An 18558-nucleotide genomic window follows, 5' to 3' on the forward strand; every position below is an offset into this window, starting at 1 on the left:
GCTACATAGCTTTCTTAGTCATCTTCTGTGTGTGACAGATTCCTGGTCAGCCCCAGGTTTCATGAGTTTGATGCTGGATCCCATCCCATCACACTCCATGGGCCTCTGCCCATCTCAGTTATGAAGTCTTGGCTGCCCCTGCTGACTTTTGACCCAGTGCTCTATAGACCTCATTTCTCTTACCACTTATTGCTAGGTGCTTCTTTTCCACATGTGGCCTACAGGGTTGCATACCTTGTTAAAAAATATGATTATTTTTTCAAGTCTTTCCCCTCCTTGGTTAGATGCATTCCTAGGTATTTTTTTTGTAACTACTGTAAATGAGATTGTGTTCTTAATTTGGTTCTCATCGTGAACACTGTTGGTGTATAGAAATTCTTCCAATTTTCGTATGTTGGTTTTTTATTCTGAAATTTTACTAAAGTCTTTTATCAGATCTAGGAGTCTTTTGGAGGAATCTTTAGTGTTTTCTAGGTATAATCATATGGTCAGTGAACAGAGATAATTTGAATTCCTCTTTTCCTCTTTGGATGCCTTTTATTTCCTTTTCTTGCCTAATTGTTCTGTCAGGGACTTCCAATATTATGTTGAATGGGAGTGGTGAGAGTGGTCATTCTTTTCCTGTTCCAGTTTTTAGGGAAAATGCTTTTAGCTTCTGCCCATTTAGTATAATGTTGTCTGTGGGTTTGTCATAGATGGCTCTTATTAAGTTAAAATATGTTCCTTTGATGCCTAGTTTGTGAGAATTTTTATCAAGAAGGAACATTAGATTTTATCAAATCCTTTTTCTGCATATATTGAGATAATCATATGGTTTTCGTTTTGTTTTCAGTTTATGTAGTGAATTGCATTTATTGATTTTCATATGTTGAACCATCCTTGCATTCCAGGAATAAAGCCCATTTGATTTTGATGAATTATCTTTTTGAGGTATTGCTGAATTCAGTGTGCTATTTTGTTGACAATACTGATGAAAGAACTCAGTGATGACACTAACAAATAGAAATACATTTCATGATCATGTATTAGAAGAATCAATAATTTTAACATGTCTTTACAACCCAAAGCAATCTTCAGGTTTTTTTTTTTTTTTTTTTTTTTTTGTAATACTTTAAGTTCTGGGATACATGTGCAGAATGTGCAGGTTTGTTACATTGGTATACACATGCCATGGTGGTTTGTTGCACCCATCAACCTGTCATCTACATTGGGTATCCCTAATGCTATCTCTCCCCTAGTCTCCCACCCCTGACAGGCCCCAGTGTGTGATGTTCTCCGCCCTGTGCCCATGTATTCTCATTGTTCAACTCCCATTTATGAGTGAGAACATGCAGTGTTTGGTTTTCTGTTCTTGTGTTAGTTTGCTGAGAATGATGGTTTCCAGCTTCATCCATGTCCCTGCAAAGGATAAGAACTCATTCTTTTTTATGGCTGTGTAGTATTCCTTGGTTTATATGTGCCACATTTTCTTTATCCAGTCTATCATTGATGGGCATTCGGGTTGGTTCCAAGTCTTTGCTATTGTGAACAGTGCTGCAATAAACATATGCGTGCATGTGTCTTTATAGTAAAATGATTTATAATCCTTTGGGTATATACCCAGTAATGGGATTGCTGGGTCAAATGGTATTTCTGGTTCTAGATCCCTGAGGAATCATCACACTGCCTTCCACAATGATTGAACTAAGTTACACTCCCACCAACGGTGTAAAAGCATTCTAATTTGTCTCCAACATCCTCTCCAGCATCTGTTATTTCCTGACTCTTTAACAATCACTATTCTAACTGGCATGAGATGGTATCTCATTGTGGTTTTGATTTGCATTTCTCTAATGACCAGTGATGATGAGCTTTTTTTCATATATTTGTTGGCCACATAAATGTCTTCTTTTGAGAAGTGTCTGTTCATGTCCTTTGCCCACTTTTTGATGGGGTTGTTTGTTTTTTTCTTGTAAATTTGTTTAGGTTCCTTGTTCCTTGTAGATTCTGGATATTAATCCTTTGTCAGATAGATAGATTACAAAAATTTTCTCCCATTCTGAAGGTTGCCTGTTTATTCTCATGATGGTTTCTTTTGCTGTGCAGAAGTTCTTTACTGTAATTAGATCCAATTTGTTAATTTTGGCTTTTGTTGCCATTGCTTTTGGTGTTTGCATCATGAAGTCTTTGCCCATGCCTATTTGCTGAATGATATTGCCTAGGCTTTCTTCTAGGGTTTTTATGGTTTTAGGTCTTATGTTTAAATCTTTATTCCATCTTGAGTTAATTTTTGTATAAGGTGTAAGGAGGGGACACAGTTTCAGTTTTCTGCATATCGCTAGCCAGTTTTCCCAACATGATTTATTAAATAGGGAATCCTTTCCCCATTGTTTGGTTTTGTCAGCTTTGTCAAAGATCAGATCGTTGTAGATGTGTGGCGTTACTTCTGAGGCCTCTGTTCTGTTCCATTGGCCTATATATCTGTTTTAGTACCAGTACCATGCTGTTTTGGTTACTGTAATCTTGTAGTATAGTTTGAAGTCAGGTAGCGTGATGCCTCCAGCTTTGTTCTTTTTGCTTAGAATTGTCTTGGCTAAATGGGCTCTTTTTTGGTTCCATATGAACTTTAAAATAGGTTTTTCTAATTCTGTGAAGAAAATCAATGATAGCTTGATGGGAATAGCATTGAATCTGTAAATTACTTTGGGCAGTATGGCCATTTTCACAATATTGATTCTTCCTATGAATGAGCATGGAATGTTTTTCCATTTGTTTGTGTCTCTCTTATTTCGTTGAGCAGTGGTTTGTAGTTCTCCTTGAAAAGGCCCTTCACATCCCTTGTAAGTTGTATTCCTAGGTATTTTATTCTCTTTGTAGCAATTGTGAATGGGAGTTCACTCATGATTTGGCTCTCTGTTTATCTTGTATTGGTGTATAGGAATGCTTGTGATTTTTGCACATTGATTTTGTATCCTGAGACTTCACTGAGCAATCTTGAGTTTTAATGCAATTCCTATCCAATTACCAATGTAATTTTTCATAGAATTAAAAAAAGTAATTCTAAAATTTATATAAAAGCAAAGAGCCTGAATAGCCAAAGGAATCCTAAGCAAAACAAAAACAAAAACAAACGAAACAAAACAAAACAAAACAAAAAATACAAAAAAACCCAAAGCCACAGGTATCACATTACCCAACTTCAAACTATACTTCAAGGCTATAGTAACTGCATATATATATATATCAATGGAATAGGTTAGAGAACCCAGAAACAAAGACACATCTGCAACCAACTGATGTTTGGCAAAGTTGACAAAAATAAACAATGAGGTAAGGACACTATTCAATGAATGGTGCTGGAATAACTAGTGAGTCATACGCAGAAGAAAAAAACTAGACCACTACCTCTCACAATACACAAATATTAACTCAAAATGGATTAAAGACTCAAAGGTAAGACCTCAAACTATAAAAGTCCTCAAAGAAAACCTAGGAATAATTCTTCTGAACACCAGGCTAGGCAAATAATTTATAACCAAGACCTCAAAAATGAAATCAACAAAAACAAAAACAAAAAGACAGTTGGAGCCTAATTAAGTTAAAGAGCTTCTCCACAGCAAAGGAAGCCATCGAGAGAGTAAACAGACATCCTACATAATGGGAGAAATTATTTGCAAACTATACATCCAACAAATAACTAATATCTAGAATCTATAAAGAACATAAACGACTCAACAAGAGAAAAACAAATAGCCCCATTGAAAAATGGGCAAAGGGCATGAATAGACACTTCTCAAAAGAAGACATACAAGTGGCCCACAAACATATGAATAAATGCTCAGCATTACAAATGATGAGAGAAATGTAAATTAAGATCAAATGAGATATCATCTCACACTAGTCAGAATGGCTATCACTAAAATCTCACAAAACAATAAATGTTGGTGAGAATATGGAGAAAAGGGAATGCTTATACACTTTTGGTGGAAATGTAAATTAGTTCAAACCCTGTGGAAAATAATTTGGAGATTTTTCAAAGAACTTAAAGTATAACTACCATTTGACCCAGCATCTCATTACTGGTTATCTACTGAAAGGAAAATAAGCCATTCTATCAGAAAGGCACCTACACGCATGTATTTATTGTAACATGATAGCAAAGTCATGTATTCAACCTAGGTGCCCCAAAATGGTGGATTGGATAAAGAAAACATGGTACCTATACTCCCTGGAATAGTATACAGTCATAAGAAAAATGAAATTGTGTTCTTTGCAGCAACATGGGTGCAGCTGGAGGCCATTATCCTGAGTGAACTAATGCAGAAACAGAAGATCAAATACTGTGTGTTCTCACTTGTAAGTGGGAGCTAAACAATGGGTTCACATGGTAATAAAGATGAAAACAATAGACACTGGGGAATCCAACAGAGAGGGAGGAGAAAAGGAGGCAAGGATTGAAAAACCACCTATTGAGTACTATGTTCACTATTTGGGTGATAGGTTCGATAGCAGCCTCAACCCCAGTATTATGCAATATATCCAAATAACAAACCCATAGAGGTACACCCTGAGTCTAAAATAAATTTTTAAAAATATCTTTTATATCTCCTATTGCTATTTTTATTTTTTAGATAAGAATGAGTGTTTAAATATTACTTCACTGTCATCTTGATTGGCAAGTATTGGAACAATCTCAGTCTTTGTCTTCCTGGATCCTACTGCGGTGTTTGATCCTCTTTCTTGACATGCAGTCTTCTTTTAGCTTTCATGATACCATTTCTCCCAGTTTTCTTCTACCTCCCTGGCCTTTCTCAGTCTCTGTTAAATGATCCAGAGATCCACCCTTGGCAACAATCTTTCACCCAATTCCACTGCTGCCAGTGCTTTATCATTGCTACTGACTCCAGCTCAGGCTACTCTACTTGCATGTTCGTTAGGCATGCCCACTTCAACAAGTTCAAGATCATTCCCTATAACATTCACCTCAAACCTGCTCCTCCACCTGTATAATCTAGTGTGGTAAATGGCACCCTATAAAATCATATATTTAAGATAGAAACCTGAGTGCTATAACAGATTCCTCCTTTAAAAAAATTTGGCTCAGCTACTCAATCACTGTCTCATCAGTTTAGCTCTTGTCTCAAGGTGAGCCTTTAATTGTAAACATAGAGAAATAAACAGCAATCTGGAAACAAACAAATGAAAAAAAGCAGAACAAATAAAAATGAAAACATTTTAAACTATTACTGAATCTTCTAAATAATCCCCCCAAAATATTCCACGCATAATGCACAGCAAACTTTGAAATCTGCTTTTCTCATTTTTACCTTTCTCTGTTTTTATTTTTATCTATAGCTACATGTCTTTCTTCTTCTATCCTATACCTGAAGAGCTCCTTTTTCCCCTTTCCCTGAAAAACTTCCTCTCTTCAAACCCAGCTTGCAACTATCCTCAAACCCAAGATCTTTTACTACCCCTTCTCATTTGTTGTTTCATGGTTTACTCTGGACTCTTTCTGATGTAAATCAATTCCATAACCTTATGTACCTCTCAGATTTCTCTCTCATTCCTACTTCTTTTAGCAATACAAAAAACTAAGAATTGAGTAGATTCACAGACATGTCCTTGGGAAGGAGGGAAGTATTAAAGAGGAAAAATGCATTTATTTCAAATTTAATATTTTTCTTTATTTACTGTCCAAACCCAGTTAAATTTCTTTCCTCTTCATTCCCTTCTATCCATTCCTGGCTGTAGCAATTATAGCCCAGTGTCAAGGACTGTGAAGGGACTGAAATTTCCTCCTAATTGTAGGTGAACAAGACAAACCATCACAGTTTCATGGATGCTGGTAGAAGACTCAAGACCCAGGAGTCAAAGACAAAGGACAATTTATTGTTCACAGTATAACCAATTGCCAGTGTCAGCATTATTGTGTCATTTTCCCAAGCACCGATTCCCACAGGATAATGCACAGAGAGCCAGAAGACACCTGCATACACAGTGAGGTGCAGTGCAGGAGAGACACCCTGAGTTTGGGGAAGCGAAGTCTTTTATAATGGGTCGTAAACATGCCTGCTCTTTGCTGGAGAGCAGGGTAGGAGTTAGATAATACCGCTATCCTCCACAGTTGCAGGCACAACTTCCCTTTTTTCTGGAGGAGACACGATCTATTATCTCCCAATGCTGTTCAATATACAAAAACCCTTGAAGAGATGGTCTGGAATAGAGAGCAATCAAAGCCTCATTTACAAGACTTGTAGACACATAAGGAGACCCATGAAGGTTTCTCTCTCCTCACCTCCTCAGGACAATTGACATTTACTGTTGGAATATTACAATATCTGCCCAAATGCCCAAGTTTTTCCTAGTCTTACCCTCTTCCAGCACATCCTCCCTCTGCTGCAAGGGTAATCTTTCATAATGCAAGTAGTGTCATGCACGTAGCACTGCTTACAATTATTCAATGACTGCTTATTTTCTACAAGATAATTTCCGTAATGTGCCACATAAAACTTTTTTTGATTTGACATTTGCCTGCCTTTTCAGTCTTCTTTTCCATCCTGTACTGAAAATATTTGGCATTTAAAACACGATTATAACCTTGCATTTAATATTATAAATAACTATTGGAGCTACTTCCACAAAGAAAGCAATTTACAAGTTATTGGACTTGAGATGGCCTTTTTAAACATATAAACTATTCTTAATAAAGTCCACTTCAAATTCTATTTGTACTGTTTGTGTGTAAATATGTGTGTTGGTGTGTGTGTTAATGACAAAGGAATTTAGAAAGAAAATTATTCTGTAAGGCCAACAAATAGAAGTACTATATATTCTCTGTTTATTTACATTTTTTTCTACAAGTATATTCTAGGCCTTGCATAGATCAACTGTAGTCAAACTTGTCTCCTGTCTGATTCTAACAATGACCCCTTGCTCTGATTTGCCACTGGGGTTTAAAACCCCTCTCTCAAGTTCACACAACTGTCCCTTCAGGGGCTTTGCATTTTTTCTCAGTCTGAGCTCTTTTAGACAAATGTCAGTTTTTTTGCCATTAGCCTTGTGAGAATTCCTGAAAATAAATAAACAGCTTGGAGAAGGAAAGCCACTATGGGAGTGGAGAATATGAGTCAGTGCCATGGTTGGCCGGGGGAGAAATGAACTTTTAGTTTACATTGTAGGTCTCTTACTTTGAGACTTGAAGCTGGGAGTGGTCTTGGAGTCCTGCTTCCTGACATCTACCCCCAGACTAAAAGTCCGTGCTAGGAAAGGGGTGATAAACCAGAGTTTATGGGGACCATTTATGATATATTGACACGTCGAGGTGATCTTTATAATAATTTTAAGTTTATTGATTTTTAGGAAGGATTGAAGCATTTTATATCTATTGCATCAAGAGAAACCCAGGCCTCCTGTAAAACGGACCTAACTCCGCTGCCTCCTATTTCCCATTATAATCCATGAAGGATTTATTATTCTTGCACTCACTGGCTGAGTGACGTCGGGTGAGTCACTGTCTGAGCTTCAGCTTCCTATCCATAAAATGGGAATAGCAATACAATGGGATTGTTGTGAAAACTGAAATAAAACAAACACTGTTATATGGAAGAGTATTTTAAGCTATAAAACGCTATAAAAAACTAGGAATTTGTATTCTTTGGCTCCTAAAGTCCAGACATTCTGTCTTATGCTACTCAGGTTTGTCTTCCACCTCTAGCAGATTTACATTCACAGAGCCAAAGTCATGAACATTTATAAAAATGTTGTTTTTTTTTTTTTCCCTCAACTGTGGGGAGATGTTGGCCAAAGCGTAGGAAGTTTCAGTTAGACTGGAGATCTATTTTACAGCATGGTGACTACAGTTAATAATCATGTGTTATACAATTGAAAATTGCTAGGAGAGTGGATTTTAAATGTTTTCATCATAAAAACTGGTCAATACATGAGGTGATGGAGCTGTTAATTCAACTGATAAAATATTCCACATTATATACATATGTCAAAACATCAAGTTGTATACCATAAATATATCCAAGTTTTTATATGTTAATTAAAAATAAAAAATAGTAAGAATACAGTTAAAAGAGGAGTTTTGCTATTTTTAAAAACTATAGACATATAATTTAAAAAGATGGGTAGTATTAGTATTAATTTTAGTTCTTTCCCTGGTATAGTATAAACTTGATCAGGTTATTATCCAGCTTTGCCTCTTCACCCTTACTAGACTATGATGCCCTCAAGGGCAGCAATTATCTCTTCATTCCCCCAGTTCAACACAGCGTGTTTGTGAGTAGATTGTCAGTAAATGTTTGCTTTAAAAAAATGCATGAACTGCAACTTCTCCATCTTTAAAGAATGAGAGTAGGGGCTGGGCACGGTGGCTCACGCCTGTAATCCCAGCACTTTGGGAGGCCGAGGTGGGTGGATCACGAGGTCAGGATTTCAAGACCAGCCTGGCCAACATGGTGAAACCCCGTCTCTACTAAAAAATACAAAAATTACCCAGGTGTGGTGGTGGCCGCCTGTAGTCCCAGCTACTCGGGAGACTGAGGCGGGAGAATTGCTTGAACCCAGGAGGCAGAGGTTGCCGTGAGCTGAGATCACACCACTGCACTCCAGCCTGGCAACAGAGTGAGACTCAGTCTCAGAAAAAAAAGGAATGAGAGTGGGACTTCTTCAGGTTTCTTCTAAGCAAGGCGTGTGACTCATTGGCCGGTTGTGAAATGAATTTTGTAGGCCATAACTAGCATTTGAAATGCAACAGAAGGTAGTAGAATAAAAAATTAAAGTCAACTACACATAGCAAGGTAGGGATTGCTTTGTGAAAACTGTTTCATGCATGTATGTTTGTGTATAGTGTGTACAAGTGCCAGAATAGATTTCTTATTGTTCATTGTGGCCAAAAATGTATGAAAAACAGTGGACTGGTCCTTCTATTCCTAATATTACATTACAGCTACTACCACCATCATAATATTTTTATTTATTTATTTATTTATTTATTTATTTATTTTTGAGACGGATTCTCGCTCTGTCGCCCAGGCTGGAGTGCAGTGGCGCCATCTCGGCTCACTGCAAGCTCCGCCTCCTGGTTCAGGCCATTCTCCTGCCTCAGCCTTCTGAGTACCTGGGACTACAGGCGCCCGCCAACACGCCTGGCTAATTTTTGTATTTTTTGTAGAGACAGGGTTTCACCGTGTTAGCCAGGATGGTCTCAATCTCCTGACCTTGTGATCCGCCCGCCTCGGCCTCCCAAAGTGCTGGGATTACAGGCGTGAGCTACCGCGTCTGGCCCATAATATTTTATATTTGATTACTACTTTACATTGTGCAAGGACTGTTTATACCCCCTCCCTCACATAGTCCTCTATTATAACCTAGGATGGGGAGGAATATGTTATTACTCTTTCCGTTCTTCTTGTGGTAGAGGAAAGACTTGTATCCACAACTCCACCTTCTAGGATGGACTGTCTTTGTTCGGAGAAACATTTAAGTAAGTCCTGGGAAGGGTGGCTGGAGAAGACATGCTCTGAGGACAAATGGAACAGGTTACCATCTTCTCCAGGTAGAAGGTGGTGTGGGAGGCAGGTGCCTGGGTGTGGAGAGAGTCCACTGAGGCTGTATGGAGGAGGGAAAAAGCTGAGAGAGATAACCCTTAAAGGAACCCTTGGACAGTATGGATTATTTAGTGGAATGTTTGCATGATCTGACCTCCTTCCCAGGGCTCTACCAATCTTTGGATAAGTTCTTTGCAAAGCCATGAATTTCCAGCTGTTACTGAATTTCTTGTGGAGTCTGGCACAGAAGCCGATTTCTTCATCAAGTTGTTGCCAAAGTCAAAGCAGAAACAGCATGTGTGGATGAAGAGACAGTGAGCATCTGGGTTATATAAAGATGAAGACACTGAGGGTCAGGGAGGCTTGCTGACAGAAGCTAAGTATTGACTAGAGGCTCTCGGTACGCTTGGAACTAGATGACATGGAAGGATAAGATCAATTTTGTTTCTTTTTAACTGGGATGACTCTGTGTCTCTTGGTCACCACATAGTGTTTTCTTGAGGTTCTGTTGTGGTATCAGCTATGGATGGGTACATGAGTGGGCTAAAAATGGCCCACACATGAGTGGGAAAAAGGTCAACAAGAAAGTCACAGCCTGCCTTAGGCAGGGAACAAACATGTCTTTATCTCTCTCTTTTTTCGGTACTGGAAATAATACAGAATTGTGGATGTATGTACAGTTGGGTGGAATTTTCTGCTGGTGCTGAAAATGAGGAAATCCATATTATGCCTCCTGCTGCTGCACCACAGGGATGAATAGTGAGATGTCACCCTCAGGTTGCTGATAACTGCAGCAGGCATCTTTGTGGAGTGTCTACTGGAGGATGGTGGGTGTCTCTGAGTTTTGTCATTATAAGGAGCTATGCTACAGCTATTATATTAGGAAAGCAACAGTAAGTACTATAAAAATACATTTTAAAAAATCCCAAACAAACAAACACACAATAAAACTAAGCAATTTCAGACAAAGAGACAGAATTCTCATCAATTAGGCACTTCAGTCGCAGGGTCTGTTTCTATATCAAATGTCTGTTCCTATGCAGACTGGGTTAAAAACAGATTATGATGGGACATTGAGAGGACTTGAGACTGATATAGTATTAGGGTAGCAAAAAGGTTCAGGCACTGAACAAGCTGTGATCAGAGAGGCAGGGCTAACGTCAAAGGTCCTCTGTACTGCAATGATTCCCAAATTGCTGTAGTGGTCGGCGGTAAGTGTTGCAGCTTCCAAGAAGACTTTATCAAGTGACTTCTGCTTCCCCAACCCTGATAGATTTTAGTGAATTTCCCCCCTGTGTCATCCCTCTCCCCACCTCCTTTTCCCTTATCTCAACTAGCTGAAAATTACTACATGCAAAGGAGTATTACTCATGGGCATGTGTGTGTTTGTAGCAGCATGGTGGCATGAAAAAGCCCAAGAACTATGGATTTTTGTAGTGTAGACATTGTTTTACATTACATGTGTAGAGACCTGTATAGAGTTCTGTTTTCCATGGATTTATTTATTCTTAACAACTTCTATCAGGTATAAAGATCTTCTCTGGCTACTGGAGTTGTTTTGTTGCCTCCAGAGTGGGCAAACCAGGTAAGCAGCTTCTGCCCCAACAGAATCACACCTGAGCAAGGCCAACTCTTGTTGAGGTGCTCTACAGTTTACAAAAACGCCTTTGTAAACCCCCTAATGCTGTTCAAATGTAATTGGAAATTATTTCTGCCGGGCCCCAACCGTCTTCTACACTCAATAAGTCACTGCATGCACAGTGGTCTCTTTATGAAATTCCCCATCCTACATTTATGAGTAGGTAACTTGATACAGCTTTTTGGTGCCTTCTTTGTCTGTAGGTAAATAGCTCAGGGGGATTTTACAAGCCTTTCCCCCATGTCCCAAGAACAGTCATCACCAACTGTGAGTCTTGGAATGGGGCTTATCCCATGCATTCACATCTTTTATTTCTGAACCTCACAGAATCCCTGTGGTGAGATAATGCCTATTTTATAAGTAAAGAGGTAGGATAATGCCCATTTTATAGGTTAAGAAACACAGGTTGTGAGAGGCCAAGCTACTTGTTCAAGGGCTTTAAGTTGAGGTCCATTGACCCCCAGAATGCCCCAGAGAGTCATTAGACTGTCAACCCATGAGGTCAGGAATAAGATCTGTCTTGCTGATTGTTACAACTTCAGAAAGTAGTGTGGAGCAGTGCTCAGTAATGCCTGCAGAATGAATGAATGAGTGGATGAACAAATGACTGAGTGAGGATCAGCTGCAGTGTTCAAATCCCTTGGCACCTAGCCTGGTGTCTGTTATGCAGTAATGCTCAGTGGGTATTTGCTGCAAGGATGGGTGAATAAAGAAATGTGTGGGTGCCTCTCTGAGGGTCTGACATGGGGGCTGGAAGTTCTGTGCTCACTTCTCTGCACTCACCTCCAGGTTTTGCAGCTAAGGATATGTCTTTGGCTCATTGTTGACTCTTTCTGATAGTCTAGTAGAAGGCTCACCTGTGGTGCCTGGGAGCCTCCCTGTGCTCAGCACACACAGTGGGGCAGCAGGAACACACACCTGTCAGAAACATCTTTCCTCTGTGGAAAGCAGACCTGGAATGTGACTTGAGCCTCCCAGAAGTACATTCTCCCCACCTCCATCTCCTGGGGCTATATATGGGAATCTTCTACCCCACAGGCTAGCAATAAAAAATCAACTGTCCCTCTCAGAGAAGGGGCATCTCTGGGAACTCCAGTCCTCAGGCCTGGTCTTATTTATTGCCAGCCTGCTTCAGAGCTTCACAAATCCCAGGGGGCCTCACTGCTCTGCTCCAGATCTTCAAAGGACTGTTGATACTTGATCTCCTGTCCCAATTAATCGGCTGCTCCATGCATTCACAATATCATCCCTGTTTGCAACTGCATGGTTGGAATGCTTTTCCTTGCTGTGGCTTTGCCACTTCTATGCTGAAGGAATGAGAAAAAGATCCACTTTTCTTTTGTCCTGCCTGTTCTTCCTGTGTCTGGAAAACGCAGACTGCTTGGATCTACTCCCACTGCCTAGGGTTTGGCCTTACTTTCCCACTTTCTGGCCAGTTGATGACTCAGTTTCTTTAACTGTAAAATGAGGACCCCAAGACTTGTACTACCCATCATGCTAAATATTGATTTTCTTTTGAATTTCTCTTGCTTCCAGGACATGTCTAAAAGTGGCTTGTTTCAATAAACTTTTCTTGTCATTTCCCATTTTCTCCTTAAATGATTAAGGTGCAAATGATTGATGCTAACCAAAGATTGATGGGTACAGTGATTACTCAGTGCCAAACTTTTTAAGAAGCTACCCCAAAAAGGCCTTTGCTCATTCTTTGGGTCTCTAAGAGGGGATGAGAGGCAGTTAATATCGTTCACACCTACTATGTGTGGAACATATTAGCCCATTTGTACATGAGCTCTTACATAACCTCCAGGGCGGTTCCTTGGATAGCATAATGATCCTGTTGTGTTGCTGAAAACACTAATGCTCCATGAAGCCAGTACGTTTTTGAAGCTCATGCTATTAATATGTGTGGAATTAAGGGGTGCACCCACATCTGCCTAACCTCAAAGGTACAACTGTCATCTCTGCCTTATCCATCTTTCCAGAAAGAAATGAACAATAGAATACATGTATGAACTAGTGTCACCAATGCCATCAGGCCTTATGCCCAAGGGGATCTACATACAATCTTTTGAAACAGGATTAAGTTACATGATTTATCATATTGTCCAAAAGGAAGAGTTTCTGTACATTTTGAAAGGAGAAGGTGCTGAGTGTGTGCCCATGTGTAAGCTCATGAGCTGTGGCATTAATATTAATATAAAATAATATATAATTAATAAAAATAAATATTAAATAAAACATTAAACATAATGTTAATAAACACCTACTATGAGCGTGTGATAAGTATCTCATTTAATTCTATCAATAATCTTACCAGATTAGTATGCCATTTTTATGATGTTTTCAATTTTAGCATGACAATTTTCAAACATATGGAAAACTTGAAATGGCATAATAAGCACCCATGTTTTCCTCATCTAGATTAGCAGTAATGCTCAATTTTCTACGTTCATTTTTTCCCCTGATAAATTATTTCGAAGTATGGTTGTTGTGAGATTTCACTCCTAAATATCCCAATATGTATTTCTAAGGAGTAAGGGATCTTCCAATATAATTTTAGTACTATTATGACTCATAAGAGAAAAGTTCCCCATATTAAGATGAGAAAATGTTCAGAAATGCATTGAGTTCCAGCCAAGTAGACTATCTTGTGGTCCTGAAGCATGGCCCATTATTTCCTCATCATGCTATGTGCTGAGTTAAAGAACTTCAGTTTTGGAGGGTGAATTCTCGAAGAGCCAAGTTAGGAGGGACTGGGGATAGTGTTGAGAGAGAGTATGACCTGACTTCAGCCTCTAGGTTACACCTGTATATGATGCTTTGCATTTTTCATCCCTGTATTCTCATGCTGCTGATAAAGACATACCCAAGACTGGGTAATTTATAAAGAAAAAGAGATTTAATGGACTCACAGTTCCACGTGACTGGGGAGGCCTCACAATCATGGCAGAAGGTAAAAAACACGTCTTACATGGCAGCAGACAAGAGAGAGAATGAGATCCAAGTGAAAGGGGTTTCCCCTTATAAAACCATCTGATCTCGTGAGACTTACTCACTACCATGAGAACAGTATGGGGGAAATCACACCCATGATTCAGTTATCTCCCACCACAACACGTGGGAATTATGCGAGCTACAATTCAAGATGAGATTTGAGTGGAGACACAGCAAAACCATATCAATCCCCTTTCACACACATTATGCCACTCAAAGTGCTGATAATTTTTAGGCCCTCTGTTCCCATGAGAATCTGGGCAGCATAGCTAGATGTGGCCTACTTCAAACTTAAAAATCTTTCCTTAAGAATACTAATTTATCTTTAAAAATATACAATTCCTGCTTCATAATCTCTCCATGTGTTTTTATTTTTTATTTTTTATTTTATTTTATTTTTTTTCAAATTTTTAAAATTTTGAAATTTATTGTTGTTCAGTAAGAGACAGTACAGATTGCAAGCTGGGAGATTTCAAACCAAGTGGTAAGAAACTTGTCTTACAGTAGGTATAGGACACTGTATAAAGGAGGGTGTATTTTGACAATTTCATGACTATTATAAATTTACATTCTTTTAAAAGGCAATCAGAGCTGTTTAAGCTGATTTTTCTTTTTCTTTTTTTTTTTTTTTTTTTACTTTTTTTTTTTAATTATTATTATACTTTGAGTTCTAGGGTACATGTGCATAACGTGCAGGTTTGTTACATATGTATACTTGTGCCATGTTGGTGTGCTGCACCCATCAACTCGTCAGCACCCATCAACTCGTCATTTACATCAGGTATAACTCCCAGTGCAATCCCTCCCCCCTCCCCCCTCCCCACGATAGGCCCCGGTGTGTGATGTTCCCCTTCCCGAGTCCAAGTGATCTCATTGTTCAGTTCCCACCTATGAGTGAGAACATGCGGTGTTTGGTTTTCTGTTCCTGTGATAGTTTGCTAAGAATGATGGTTTCCAGCTGCATCCATGTCCCTACAAAGGACACAAACTCATCCTTTTTTATGGCTGCATAGTATTCCATGGTGTATATGTGCCACATTTTCTTAATCCAGTCTGTCACTGATGGACATTTGGGTTGATTCCAAGTCTTTACTATTGTGAATAGTGCCGCAATAAACATACGTGTGCATGTGTCTTTATAGCAGCATGATTTATAATCCTTTGGATATATACCCAGTAATGGGATGGCTGGGTCATATGGTACATCTAGTTCTAGATCCTTGAGGAATCGCCATACTGTTTTCCATAATGGTTGAACTAGTTTACAATCCCACCAACAGTGTAAAAGTGTTCCTATTTCTCCACATCCTCTCCAGCACCTGTTGTTTCCTGACTTTTTAATGATTGCCATTCTAACTGGTGTGAGATGGTATCTCATTGTGGTTTTGATTTGCATTTCTCTGATGGCCAGTGATGATGAACATTTTTTCATGTGTCTGTTGGCTGCATGAATGTCTTCTTTTGAGAAATGTCTGTTCATATCCTTTGCCCACTTTTTGATGGGGTTGTTTGTTTTTTTCTTGTAAATTTGTTTGAGTTCTTTGTAGGTTCTGGATATTAGCCCTTTGTCAGATGCGTAGATTGCAAAAATTTTCTCCCATTCTGTAGGTTGCCTGTTCACTCTGATGGTAGTTTCTTTTGCTGTGCAGAAGCTCTTTAGTTTAATGAGATCCCATTTGTCAATTTTGGCTTTTGCTGCCGTTGCTTTTGGTGTTTTAGACATGAAGTCTTTGCCCATGCCTATGTCCTGAATGGTACTACCTAGGTTTTCCTCTAGGATTTTTATGGTATTAGGTCTAACATTTAAGTCTCTAATCCATCTTGAATTAATTTTCGTATAAGGAGTAAGGAAAGGATGCAGTTTCAGCTTTCTACTTATGGCTAGCCAGTTTTCCCAGCACCATTTATTAAATAGGGAATCCTTTCCCCATTTCTTGTTTCTCTCAGGTTTGTCAAAGATCAGATGGCTGTAGATGTGTGGTGTCATTTCTGAGGACTCTGTTCTGTTCCATTGGTCTATATCTCTGTTTTGGTACCAGTACCATGCTGTTTTGGTTACTGTAGCCTTGTAGTATAGTTTGAAGTCAGGTAGCGTGATGCCTCCAGCTTTGTTCTTTTGACTTAGGATTGTCTTGGAGATGCAGGCTCTTTTTTGGTTCCATATGAACTTTAAAGCAGTTTTTTCCAATTCTGTGAAGAAACTCATTGGTAGCTTGATGGGGATGGCATTGAATCTATAAATGACCTTGGGCAGTATGGCCATTTTCACGATATTGATTCTTCCTATCCATGAGCATGGTATGTTCTTCCATTTGTTTGTGTCCTCTTTTATTTCACTGAGCAGTGGTTTGTAGTTCTCCTTGAAGAGGTCCTTTACATCCCTTGTAAGTTGGATTCCTAGGTATTTTATTCTCTTTGAAGCAATTGTGAATGGAAGTTCATTCCTGATTTGGCTCTCTGTTTGTCTGTTACTGGTGTATAAGAATGCTTGTGATTTTTGCACATTAATTTTGTATCCTGAGACTTTGCTGAAGTTGCTTATCAGCTTAAGGAGATTTTGGGCTGAGACGATGGGGTTTTCTAAATATACAATCATGTCATCTGCAAAGAGGGACAATTTGACTTCTTCTTTTCCTAACTGAATCCCCTTGATTTCTTTCTCTTGCCTGATTGCCCTAGCCAGAACTTCCAACACTATGTTGAATAGGAGTGGTGAGAGAGGGCATCCCTGTCTTATGCCAGTTTTCAAAGGGAATTTTTCCAGTTTTTGCCCATTCAGTATGATATTGGCTGTGGGTTTGTCATAAATAGCTCTTATTATTTTGAGGTACGTTCCATCAATACCGAATTTCTTCAGCGTTTTTAGCATGAAGGGCTGTTGAATTTTGTCAAAAGCCTTTTCTGCATCTATTGAGATAATCATGTGGTTCTTGTCCTTGGTTCTGTTTATATGCTGGATTATGTTAATTGATTTACAAATGTTGAACCAGCCTTGCATCCCAGGGATGAAGCCCACTTGATCATGGTGGATAAGCTTTTTGATGTGTTGCTGAATCTGGTTTGCCAGTATTTTATTGAGGATTTTTGCATCGATGTTCATCAGGGATATTGGTCTAAAATTCTCTTTTTTTGTTGTGTCTCTGCCAGGCTTTGGTATCAGGATGATGTTGGCCTCATAAAATGAGTTAGGGAGGATTCCCTCTTTTTCTATTGATTGGAATAGTTTCAGAAGGAATGGTACCAGCTCCTCTTTGTACCTCTGGTAGAATTCGGCTGTGAATCCATCTGGTCCTGGACTTTTTTTGGTTGGTAGGCTATTAATTATTGCCTCAATTTCAGAGCCTGCTATTGGTCTATTCAGGGATTCAACTTCTTCCTGGTTTAGTCTTGGAAGAGTGTAAGTGTCCAGGAAATTATCCATTTCTTCTAGATTTTCCAGTTTATTTGCGTAGAGGTGTTTATAGTATTCTCTGATGGTAGTTTGTATTTCTGTGGGGTCGGTGGTGATATCCCCTTTATCATTTTTTATTGCGTCAATTTGATTCTTCTCTCTTTTCTTCTTTATTAGTCTTGCTAGTGGTCTGTCAATTTTGTTGATCTTTTCAAAAAACCAACTCCTGGATTCATTGATTTTTTGGAGGGTTTTTTGTGTCTCTATCTCCTTCAGTTCTGCTCTGATCTTAGTTATTTCTTGCCTTCTGCTAGCTTTCGAATGTGTTTGCTCTTGCTTCTCTAGTTCTTTTAATTGCGATGTTAGGGTGTCAATTTTAGATCTTTCCTGCTTTCTCTTGTGGGCATTTAGTGCTATAAATTTCCCTCTACACACTGCTTTAAATGTGTCCCAGAGATTCTGGTATGTTGTATCTTTGTTCTCATTGGTTTCAAAGAACATCTTTATTTCTGCCTTCATTTCGTTATGTACCCAGTAGTCATTCAGGAGCAGGTTGTTCAGTTTCCATGTAGTTGAGCGGTTTTGATTGAGTTTCTGAGTCCTGAGTTCTAGTTTGATTGCACTGTGGTCTGAGAGACAGTTTGTTATAATTTCTGTTCTTGTACATTTGCTGAGGAGTGCTTTACTTCCAATTATGTGGTCAATTTTGGAGTAAGTGCGATGTGGTGCTGAGAAGAATGTATATTCTGTTGATTTGGGGTGGAGAGTTCTATAGATGTCTATTAGGTCTGCTTGCTGCAGAGATGAGTTTAATTCCTGGATATCCTTGTTAACTTTCTGTCTCGTTGATCTGTCTAAGGTTGACAGTAGAGTGTTGAAGTCTCCCATTATTATTGTATGGGAGTCTAAGTCTCTTTGTAAGTCTCTAAGGACTTGCTTTATGAATCTGGGTGCTCCTGTATTGGGTGCATATATATTTAGGATAGTTAGCTCTTCCT

General features: G+C 38.9%; 1 long non-coding RNA gene across 1 annotated transcript in view; it reads left to right on the top strand.

The window, feature by feature from the left end:
* LOC103246354 (uncharacterized) overlaps nucleotides 1-18558 on the top strand; it is a 61906-nt gene that overhangs the window by 23188 nt on the left and 20160 nt on the right. Inside the window, exon 3 of the long non-coding RNA XR_012091605.1 lies at nucleotides 7342-7484. This is a non-coding gene — a long non-coding RNA (uncharacterized lncRNA). The remainder of the gene's footprint in view (nucleotides 1-7341; nucleotides 7485-18558) is intronic.

Source organism: Chlorocebus sabaeus, chromosome 27 (assembly GCF_047675955.1).
Source record: "Chlorocebus sabaeus isolate Y175 chromosome 27, mChlSab1.0.hap1, whole genome shotgun sequence".
Taxonomy (NCBI): Eukaryota; Metazoa; Chordata; class Mammalia; order Primates; family Cercopithecidae; genus Chlorocebus; species Chlorocebus sabaeus.